The sequence below is a fragment of the Eumetopias jubatus genome, unplaced genomic scaffold (genome assembly GCF_037043125.1).
Source record: "Eumetopias jubatus isolate StellerSeaLion01/CBP00866 unplaced genomic scaffold, mEumJub1_p1.0 scaffold_5, whole genome shotgun sequence".
NCBI classification, from domain to species: domain Eukaryota; kingdom Metazoa; phylum Chordata; class Mammalia; order Carnivora; family Otariidae; genus Eumetopias; species Eumetopias jubatus.
In genome coordinates this window covers 34,471,527-34,483,346 of record NW_028274811.1, presented here as the reverse complement: position 1 = coordinate 34,483,346, position 11,820 = coordinate 34,471,527, and positions in this window count along the sequence as shown.

The window sequence follows — 11,820 nt, the reverse complement described above, 5'->3', positions numbered from 1 at the left end:
GCATGCACACGGTTGAGGCTGCGTGTGCACATGCCTGAGCCGTGTCCATCTGTATACCTGTCTCCAAGCCTGAGCCCTGAGAATGCGATGACCAGCAGGGTCGATGATAATCACTATGTTAAGACCTAATGCGCTTCTTATGTTCAAAGGCACCGTACTAAGCACTTTACAGGTAGTATTGCGTGGAATCTTTACAACAGCCTTATGATGTGAATACTATCATTATTCCCATTCTACTGGTGATGAAACTGAGGCTCAGAGAAGTTAAGCTGCTTTTCCAAGGCCACACAGCCAGGAAATGGTGTAATTTTCAGATGCCATTAAGATGTTGTTCCCTCCTTGCCCCCTCTAGAGAGTTTGGAGACAAGCCCCCAAAGGTCTTTTGTAACCAGAAACCCCCAGGGTCCCTGAAGGAAAGGGGGCCAGAAGCCAGCTTGGAAGAGAAACGGGGGTAAGTAGCAGATAGGTGCCTGAGCAGGAGGGGGCAGGGCAGCTGTCTCTCAGAACAGGTGTCAGAGAAGCTGTGACAGCCACTTAGAACCACAGTGGCAAGCCTCCTTTACATGGCGATTTGCATATATTTGCATGCATTTGCATCACCAAATCTGTGGAAACGGCCTTAATGGTCCCTGCCTCAGAAGACTGGCAGAAGCTGAGAGGGTGGGAGTGACAGGGAGGGCCTGGGGAATTCAGGACGGGAACGGAGGGAAGAGGCAGAGCTGTGGAGGCACTGGGAGTTGCTGGGCACTGCTCAATTTGTAGGAGAAAACAGGAAGGTTCTCTACCAGGTGCCCTGGGAAGCCTCCTCGCCCTGAGTCCATCCCTTGAGGGCAGCAGGGAAAGGGGTGGGAGATTCAGAGAGCGGGGAGAGCAGAGGAGGGTTCGGGCCTGGGTCGCTGGGCGGTGCTGGTGAGGAAGGCCGAGGATCAGACCTGGGTGGGGAGCCCCCGCCACGCCGCGTCCTGGGAAGGCTGGCCAGAGGAGAGGGAGGGCCTTGTACTGCGTCTCTCCGCTGGGGGGCCGCCCAATCGGCCGTCCGAGCTCAGTGGCTCGGTGTTGGGGCGCCATCTAGTGGACATGCTCAGGAAAGCACCCCCTTCCCGCCCGCTCTGGCGCGGCCCCTTCCTTTTGGGTGCCTGCACAAAACGTGTTTCTGCTTTGCCAGTAATGAGAAAGGGCATGGTGCTGAAGTAGGAAGCTCCATTTCAGAAAGGCTCCGTCTCCGCTGTTTTTCTGCTCGGCCCCATTTACTCGTGTTTCATATTTTGCCTCTGAATCAGCCGAAGAAGCTATGCTCCCACGTCAAGGGGGAAGCAAGAATGTTAATCATTCTCTGAGTTTTGTCCTAGGCCCCAAACACTTATGGATGACACCTAAGAAGAGCCAGATCCCAAACATGTTCCAGGACATTACCTTCAAATGAACCTCGGCTGATGCTGGCTATTTTCGGTAATTTATGAAATAATGCCTAGTGTTCACCTGACACTCGCCTTTGATTGGACCCTACCATGGACTCCTGAAGAAACAGGTACCCCAGACCTTTTTCGGTATAAACAAACCCCTACCCAAGAAATGACAAGACTCATTCCTCTCTCCAGACACTCCGTCTGCTATCCTCTGTCACTCACACTATTCAGTAATCTCTGTTTTCACTTTCTCTGGCTCACATTTGATTTCTATCCTGTGTGAAGCCAAGGACCCTCTTGGCTGATCCTGTGGGACCCTCCTCTGAGTCCTCAGACCCAGCCTGCCTGCATCAGTGCAACCTGGCCCTGCAGCCCACATCTGAGTGGGATTTCAATTCTGTGGAGGATCACCCTCAGGGAGCCTCCCACGGGGCTCAGGCCGGGTTAAGACGGATGAGTACAGCTGAGAGGTTAAGAGCTCAGGCCCTAAATTGGGAAAACATGGCTGTGCTGGTTGCTAACAGTGTGACTTTGGCATATGAATCTCTGAATCAGTTATCTCATCTGTAAAATGGGGGTAATAGTATTTACTTGTGAGCATGAAAAAGAAACATGTTAAGAGTTTATCAGTCGGCTCAGGACGAGAGAAAAGCAAGTGCCTGGAGCCCAAAATTTAAGGGACTTGGGACTTGTATGACACTGAAAGCTTCTTAAAATTTGCAACCTAAGCTCCTCATTCTTTTCACCCTAGTGACGGCCCTGCTTATCAGCACATTGCCTGGCACAAGAGGAGGGCCCATCAACAGGAGTTATTGTTTATGTTATCATATGGTTACTGTGTGAGGATGTTAAGGCCTTGGGGAGGCAGCACCCTGCCCCAAGACCCAGGAGGAAGTAGCACCTCAGCTCCCGGTGCTACTTCCTGGCCTGGTCTGGTCTGGCGGGGATGTGAAGCGAGATTGGAGGCCAGAGGGGTGAAGGACCACTTCCCAGTGAGTCAGGAATAGAGAGGAAGTCATGGGCAGATAGGAATAGAGGGGGATATTGGGTCATAAAGCTTGTGTGCCTTCTCAGATGACAAGGAAGGGACCCACAGATGGTCAGTGTGGTATGTTGGTGAGAGTCTGATGTGGACTGGTGCCACATTATGGCCCCCTGAGGGGGTGACCCTAAAGGACAGTGGCGAAGGGAAGTTCTACCCAGTGTGCAAAACTCTGAGCAGTACACTCGGTTATCAGCTTCATCTAGAAGAGGAGGTGGTCTGAGATGTGGATATTCTCTAATTCTAGAGAAGTAGTGAATGGCTTGGCTCATTGGTCAGGAGCCTGGAAGGAACAAAACCCAAATCACTGACAAAGAGGGCTAGGGAAGGGTAGATGGACAGACTTCTGGAAGTGGGCACCAAGCGTGCAAACTTCTGGGTCTCCAACACCCTGCAGAACGTCTGCTGCCAGGAGGCTGTCAATAAGGCAGACGAAGTGATTCATGAGGTGAGTGCATCTCTTCCTGTCTACCCCAAATGCCTGCACATTAGCTTTTGAACACAGCGGTCATGGTGCCAGGAATGGGGGCGATACATGGGCCCAACAGCGTGGACGCCCCTCACCACGGCTGAGCTAGTTCTACCTCTCTGGGGGCTCAATCTACCTACAGCGAGACCCACGCCGAGCAGCGGGTGTGGTTCTCTCCCTCAGAAGACCAGCCGAGCCTCTGGTGGCAGGTGGATTGTCCTGAATCCCTTCCTTCCAGCCTGGAGGGGACAGTGATTTGTCCTTACTAGAACCAGTGTGTGCTTGGGGTTCGAGCTTGTCTTCCTTGTCCACAGTGCTTCCACGGAGAAGGTACAATAATGAGGTCACCTCAGACTTAGGCATTTTTAGCTCTTACATTTAGATTTTGATCCATTGTGAGTTGATTTTTGCATATGACATGAGGTAATAATGAGATGGCGATCAATGCAACAGATCCATCAGTCTTACTTAGTTGTACCTCATCACCCAGAAGGAGGGTCCTGGCAGAACAGTGCAGCAGCACTGTTCTGAATGCTCAGAAGTTGCTGGCAGCAACAAGACACACGTGGGTTTGGGCCCTGAACTCCTGGACATGGTATTTGTTTCAAATAGCACCACGTCCCCTATACCTAGAAATTACAGGTCCCAGAATCAATGTGGAAGTGGAAGTGACCCATCTCACTCTCGGATCTGCACAATTTTTGCTTCTTGTTCCCAAAACAGTAGGCTCTGCCAGTCAGAGGTCCTAGTTTCCACCAAGGCAGAACTGTACCAGAGAACACAGTAGTGTTTGCACTGAACGGGAAGCTGTGACTTCCACCTGGTCCCCTCATGCCAGGGCACCAGTAGCCAAAAGGGACATTCATTACTGTACTGGTCAAGGTCATTGATCCTGATTATCATGAGGAACAAGAGCTGTAGATGGAATGCATGTAGAAGCAAAAAGGGCAGGGAAGGGTATGTCTGAACCCAGCCAGGAGATTCACTGGGCATCGCTTAGAACCTCCCACCCAGTTGTAATTGGCAATGGACAACCTCACCAACGACAGTCCCCAAAGGGAAGGTAACCAAGGGATCAGAGCTGTCAGGGATGAAAGCCTGTACCATCTCACCTGACAAGTAGTGGAGATCTGCAGAGGGTTAACTGAAGGGAGGAGGGAGACATTATCGATTATGGAGTTAGGACCGGCGACAGCAGTGGGGACTATGGCTTGCTTCATCAACACTCTTGTCTTTATCTTCCTTGATTCACATCTAGCATTATCTTGAAGGGACCTTGTTTACAGTGGATTATACCTCCCTTTCTGGGTAAAAAGTGATGACAACTTTGTTCTCCTGGACAAAAACGGAGGCCCTGTGTTGTAGTAGGGAAGTCAGATATAACGCAGAAGTGTGAGTGGATCTCAGTGGCACAAGGGTTGGACTATATTGAGACACAGACTTTTCTTCTTGAATGCCTTGACTACCTCCCTGCTCTCTGATGTTGCCCCTTCACCTTCAGGTGTAGATGAAAGGCCACACTGTGTAGTGTGGGATCTGGTTTCTGAGTGCCACCGAGGTTGGTTGACAGAACCCAGAAGCTTGGGGTGAACCCTGACCCATGGGGATAGGTTGTGGTTGGAAGCTGTGGGCTACTCCAAGGTATACTTCCTCTTAACGGCCTTCTAGAGGAGTCCGACCACAGGTTGAGTGCACACACTCTGGCTAAGCCACCTGCAGTGTCTCTCTTTGGCCCATATGAAGCAAGTCAACACAGTAAGGCATCGAACCACGTTGTCCTTTGTCTTCCCTGCCCAATTTTCCCTCTTCCTTGCCCTTAGACCCCTGGGCTTTCACCTGAATCCTGGCCACACGCTCTGCTCCTAGAGGACCTGAGACAAGGGATTTCTGAGAGCTTTCTCCTCCTGTGTGGCCCACACCGGGGTCAGCCACAGAGCCTGAGTCTGACCACTCCAGCACCGCTGCTGAAACCAAAGGAATAGAGACCCTATGGAGGCAGGAACTGACCAACTATTTTTTTGCAGATGGGGGGCAGAGGGGTGGACATCTGAGAGATAAAGGAGGGGAGGGCGGGCAAGAACAGCAAGGAGGGAGAGGAGAGCAGAGGATGGAAAGTTAAGTCCCCATGAAGGTTGTCCCCTGTAAATGGGTCTATGTAGGAAGCTTTCTGGGAAGGAGTGGCTGGATCCAGCGGGACAAGGGAGGACAATATTCCCTCCCCACAATGAGAGGACACACCCGTTCATGCATGCAGAGTTTCTCTGAGCCCCCCAGACCTCCATATTCCTGGGTGGGCACAGTGTCTGACTCTCAGATGATCTGGAAAACCAGTAAAAACCTCAAGACTGAGTGGGTGGTGCTGGGGGCAGGAGGAGGAAGCAGCAGGGAGAAGGTGCCAAGCAGCATCCAGTGATAACTCCCTTTTCCAGTGCAAGGAGGCCATGAGGCAGGGCGCCCGGGTGGCTCAGTCGTTAAGCGTCTGCCTCTGGCTCAGGTCATGATCCCAGGGTCCTGGGACCGAGCCCCGCGTCGGGCTCCCTGCTCTGCGGGAAGCCTGCTTCTCCCTCTCCGACTCCCTTGCTTGTGTTCTCTCACTCGCTGTCTCTCTCTCTGTCAAATAAGTAAGTAAGTAAGTAAGTAAATAAATAAATAAATAAAAGGGAGGCCACGGGGGGCTGGAGTGGAGCCAAGGGACCCACCCTCTGGGCTTAGGTCTCCCACCCTCTGGCTCCAGATCTCTCAATTCATAAACACTGCGGGGGCCCGTGGCACAACCCCATCTCCAGAGCACAGCCTCACATTCCAATGGAGTTGTGAGCAGCAAGAGGAACCAGCCCAGCGGCATTTGGGTGGTTTGCTGGGAAGCAGGGCAGGAGGAAGTTCAGGTCAAGACCGAGAAAAAGAGACTGACTGTCTCTCCTGTCACCGGTGCACCCTGCCCTTCACTACCTTGCCTTACTTTAGATGTGTGGGGAGTGCACCAGGCTGGGGGCAGAAATCTAGGCTTAAAACTATGGTCTGTTAGTTCCTGGGGACATCTCAGTCATTCCACCTCCAGGCAAGGACCCACTTCTCCTTCATTTTCGAGGCAGAAAGAAGGACAGAGTAGATGAGAGATCTGAGCTCCAGGCAGTCAGCTATGCTTGCCTGGGATACAGAAATGGGACCAGAGGGGCCCATCTATGATAGAGTGCATAGATATTTTTCTTTTCTTTTTTTTTTTTTTTAGATTATTTATTTATTTATTTATTTATTTATTTATTTATTTGACAGAGAGAGACACAGCGAGAGAGGGAACACAAGCAGGGGGAGTGGGAGAGGGAGAAGCAGGCTTCCCGCCAAGCAGGGAGCCCGATGCAGGGCTCGATCCCAAGACCCTGGGTTCATGACCTGAGCCGAAGGCAGACGCCTAACGACTGAGCCACCCAGGGGCCCCCATAGATATTTTTCTAAGGAGGAGTCCATAACTGTCATCAGATTTGCATAAAAGTTTATGATCTGCCTGTGCAGTCCAGGATGGTAGCCACTAGCTACATGTGGCTATTTAAGAGTAAATTAGAAATAAAATAAAGTAAAATAAAATAATCCAGCTCTTGTGGCTTGCCAGCCACATGTCAATGTCTTCATGACCATATGTAGCTAGTGGTTACCATGTTGGACAGAACGGATGCAGAGCATGTTCATCAGTAAGAAAGTTCTATTGGACAGTGCTGCCCATTACAATTTTTTTTCACTTTACTGAGGTACAATTGATAAATAAATTGTATAACTTTAAAGTATACAACCTGATGATCTGACTTACAGATATATTATGAAATGATTACCACAATGAAGTTCGTTAACACATCAATCACCTCACGTAGTTACCGTTTTTTGTGTGTGTGTGTAGTCAGAACATTTAAGATCCACTGTCTTAGCAAATTCCAAGTATACAATACAGTATCGTTAACTATAGTCACCATGCTGAACTTTAGATCCCAGTCCATTAACCTTGCACAGGGAAACTGAGGCCTACAGAGGGGATAAGCTGCCCAAGACCCCAAGGGGAATCAGCGGTAGTGGCAAGACGAGATGCCCTTCATAAAATGGAAAATTGCATAAAAATATCTTCTTGTACATACAGCTCACTGTTCCACAACAGTCTGGGATGGAAGGAGACAGGGCTCTAGCTGGGGCTCTGGATGAGGGGAAGGGCGGGGTACTGTGTTTGTCCTTCCCCACCCCCCTCCCCAGGGCTACCCCAGCCCTTTAGGATAAAGGAGGCTTAGAGGTCTGGAACTCCCTCCCCTCCCCCATGATGACCTCATCCTCACAAAAATGTGAGAAGGGCAATGGGGAGGGGCTTCGTGGAGGGAAGCTGGAGAAGCGGGGGTGTGGGTGGGGGAGATGGTACAGTCCTCAGGCCAGAGAAATTAGATGTGAAGACTGCTGTGCTGATCCCAACCAAGGACTACAAGGGTCTATGTGGGGTGACCCCTGAGGTCCCTTAATCTCAGCTGGCCCCAAACTCCCATCTCTTTGTTCCGTCTCTATTACTGGGTTTGCTCCCACCTCAGGACCTTTGCACTTGTGGTTCCTTGGCCTAGGACACTCTCCTCCCACCCCCATCTAACTCCTATCCATCTTTCTGATCTCAGTTTAATTAAACACGGCTTCTAAGAGAGGCCTTCCCAGACCCCCAGGCCAGGTCAGCTTCCTCTGATATATACCGTTATACGGCTTCCCTGGAACATTCATCTTGGTTTGTAATTACTCTACACATTTATTTAGGGGTTCTTTGGTAAATGTCTCATTCCCTTAGCAGACCAAGCTCTCCACAGTCTATTTCTGCTTATTGTTATATCTCTAAACCCTTGAGCAGTGGTTGGTCCCGAAGAGATGCTTAATAAAACTATGAGAAATAAATGAAATGATTGAATAGAAGTGTTCGTTCCTGCAAGAAACATGCTCCTCAGAGTCCATGTGCCCTCCACCTGGCTCATCTCATTAGGACCCAGCGTGGGCAATGCATGTGACCTCTACCACCCAAAAAGAAAGCAGGGGAAGGAATGAGCCCTGGAGGCCTCGGGAGACAATGGAGGTGATCAGGAGTGCCAGGGTGCCAGGATCCCGGAATGAGGAGTAATAAAGGTGGTGGAATTGACAAGATGACACCTGGGGACCTTGGGAGATGGGAGAAGCACAAGGAGAGCAATGTGGTCTAATGTGGCAAGAGGACGTCATGGGTGGTTGATTAAAACAAGATCCCGGCATGTACCAGAGTGAGGGAGTAATAGGTAAGCTGGTTTTAATCCAGAGTCACTGTGGAAGTGACTAGCAAAAATAGAAATAAGGAATGGGAAACATTTATTGAGCACTTAGAGTGAGGGCATCAAGCCCTTTCCGCATACCTGTATATTCCACGGATTAATCTTGCCAACAACCCTGTGATGTAGGCGCTATTTTATCACCTCCGTTTTGCAGAAAAGGAAACCAAAGTGCAGAGAGATTAAGTAACTTGCTCAGGTCACACAGCAGGTAGAGGTGGGTCAGGATTGGACTCTGGAGACTGCCCTTCCTTACTACATTGTACCATCCCCTTCTGGTGAACAAAATGGCCTCTTAAGTGATTGTGGCTGTGGTGGTCTATGATTTGGGTGGGAAGGTGGAAAAGCAAAGAGAGGCATGGAAAGCGGTATTAGAACATTCCCTTCCACAATCCCCACTGCTTGGTTCTGCCCTTCTTCTGCTCACTGGTACCCTTTTGTTCTGTGTGTCAGTCACATGTATTCTTACTCCTTCCCTGCAAAATGCCAGAGAGGCTGAATCAAACTGCACAATAAAGAGTATGAGTGAGAGAAAGACTGTGCCGGCCAAGGGGAGGGCTTTGGGGAGATAGAGTATAGCTGAGGGAGAAGTCCCAGACCACTGAGCTTTGTGACCAACACAGAAGAGTTGCTGTAGGTTATAAGATCTTTTGAGAGATGAAACATTGGAGAACCTGTTCATTCTTTTTGGTTTCTGGACTGTCCCTTGTTTTTAAACTGTGGCTCTGTGCATACATGCGGTCACATGAGCCCTGCGATTGTCATTTGGATTAGACCAGAGCAGGCAGATCAGATGGTGATAGTCAATAATGGGGTCTCTCTTGCCAGGGTGAACTGGTGGGAGTCCAGGGTTAAGGTTTGGAGAGGGTCCTTTCCTATCATCCTGAGCCCACCAGGCCCTGAAAGAGTCACAGATGATACCCCAAAAGGGCATGGCAGCTCAGCCCAGATTCCCAGCCATGGCAGTCCTTGGAGTAAAGTGAGTTCCCTGGCTCAGCTTGGCATTGCTGATCTTGCTGTAGGTAAACCCCCTGGACAATGGTGATGAAGGAGGTTTGGCTAAAGAGCAGGGATCCACGACAGCCTCCCGGGGAAGCAGCCCCTCTAAGGGGCACTAGCCACCCACATGGTTTCAGTCTCACTCCTATGAACTGGTTCATCTCCCACACTGCCTTTCCCCCTACTCTCGTTTCCTAGGGTGACTTCAGCTCTTTTAGGGCATTCCATGACCACTCTCTGTCCCCATTTTCTCAGACCAACAGCCCTCCCCTCATCTAAATCTTCTTGGGAGGCATATACTGCCCCAAGGGAACAGTTGGCTTGGTTGCTCTACCCCACTCTTAAGTACTCAGAGGAGAGATCAATCCCAGAACCCTCTGCTCCCCTTCCTTGAGCCCACTGAGCTCCCTTCTGCCCACCCACTGGGGGCGAGGGCAGATATCTGCTGCAGGCTTAACCTCTGAGGCCCTGTGCCTGCACACCAGACCTGGTCAGTACTCCTCCCCTTCTCTGCCCAGGCATGGAGGAGAGCAGAAGACAGCCTTGACACCAGGATTCCTGGGAGTTTGGAGAAAGATCCACTGTATCCAAGCTCAGGGTCACAGAGGCTTTAGCCCTTATCTTCCAGAGCCTGAAATGTTTCCATTCACTGCCTTCATTCTCACTCATCTCTGTCTTGACCTGCTTCTGCCCATAAGAAAGTTGAGAATGGAAGGGGGAGTGGGGAATGAAGACCCTTGCCTCCCGAGCCAGAGCTGCAGGCCCAGGGATACGCCCTCTTCTAGCTCTCAAGGACCCTATGGTTGGCACTGTCTTTGTCCCCCTGGCTCAGGCTACAGGAATCCTTTGAATCTGCCCTGTCCCTTCAGTGGTGGATGAAGGGGACCGAGAAGCACAGATGCAGACAGAGGTACAGAGAAAGAAGAGGCAGGGGGATGGACACACAGAGAAAAACACAAGGAGTTTCAGAGCAAAGATAGTAGGGTATCCAAAGGAAGACAGAAAGACAAAGAAGAGACGGAAGTAAGAGAAACAGAGAAACAGATATGAGAGGTGCATGTTAGAGAGAGACAGAGACAAGGAGACAGTGAGAGAGCCAGGGAGCCAGGGAGAAAGGGGGAGGGGAGGTACAAGCCAGGACCGGAGTCCTCACCCACCACTATCAGGGGCTGAGACCGACAGGGAGCGGGTGGGGTCTCCCTTCCTGCAGCTCTGTCCTGACCGTCTCAGCTCAGGTGTCCTCAGTGTGGAGTCACTAAACCTGGATGGGAAAGAATATTATATTCTTGTCACTAATCTCTAGCTGAAATTTAGCATTTCCTTCAGTTATGACAGTAGCCACAAACCCGTCATATTAGCCATAACTATGGCTTTGTCACCGATAAAAATCACTTATATTTTTGTATCCTCTTACGGTATTGCGGACATTTTGAAATAGCATTTATGCTCCTCGCTGCTTCAAAATTATGTGAGGTATCAACCTACTGCTAGATCTTATTTAAAGCATTGATAAAGAAGCACATATATTACTATGTCACATTAAAATAGTTTTACAACTGTATTACAATATAATTGGTTTCCTTTGTAATCCTACCTATTTCATTTTATGCATTTTAAAACATTATTCTGAGACTGGGTCCCTAGTTTTTACCAGATTGCCAAAGCGGAACTTGACACAAAAAAGGTCCTGCATCTGGACCCTGACCAGGACCCCCCAGTACCTATCCCTCCAAACTCCCTGTGCCCCATAGTAATTTACCTGATTCCCTTCTCTTGTTGAGTTACTGGGAAATGTGGGAGAGGCAGGGAGCCAGGAGCTGGGAGAGGGATGGAGAGAGCAAAGGAAGGAAGGTTGGGAGGCAGCATCCTAGACCACTATGCAGCAGAAGGGAAGTTCATCTAGGGCACAGGGGGGGACTCTTGAGTCAAGGTCAGCTGTCAGAGGAGTCCCCTTATTTCCCAGGATTGGGCCTACCTTAGGATCTCTGCTGAGCGTGGTCATTGGCTGGGAGCAGCCCTGTGGGAAGCTGGTCTTAAACTAGGAGCTCATGGACTTCAGAGAGAAGCAGCTGAGGCCTTGGGCCAATTTTCAGTCTTTAGGGTAGGAAGTCCGTGGAGAGCATTCTCCTGGCCCCACGGTTGCCCATCCAGAAAAATGTCTCCTTATCTGTAAAATGGAGGTGATAAAATTCCCTATCTTAAGAGTTGTGAGGATTAATGGAAACTTGCAACGCAATATTTGCACAGGGCCCGGGACAGAGTCAGCTCTCTGTAAGTGGTAGCCATTACTATGGCCATTTTAATGATTAATTATCATTATCACTCTCTTTCTCAGAGAGAAGAACTCCAGGAGGCTGAAGATGGCAGATCCTGTCCAAGCTGGAGAAGCTAGCTAGCTGGGAGAGGTGGGGACCACTTCTCCACAATTCCCCTCACCTTCTGCTGAGGCGGGGGTCTTCCCCTAGCTGCTGACAGCTCCTGTGTCTGCTGACTCACAGCCAACTTCCTCTCATACAAACAGGAAAACACAGCCAGACAGTGGTGTTTCCCTCCTCCTCCCCCCTCTCACCACACAGAGCTAAGCCAGTCCAGCTCTGA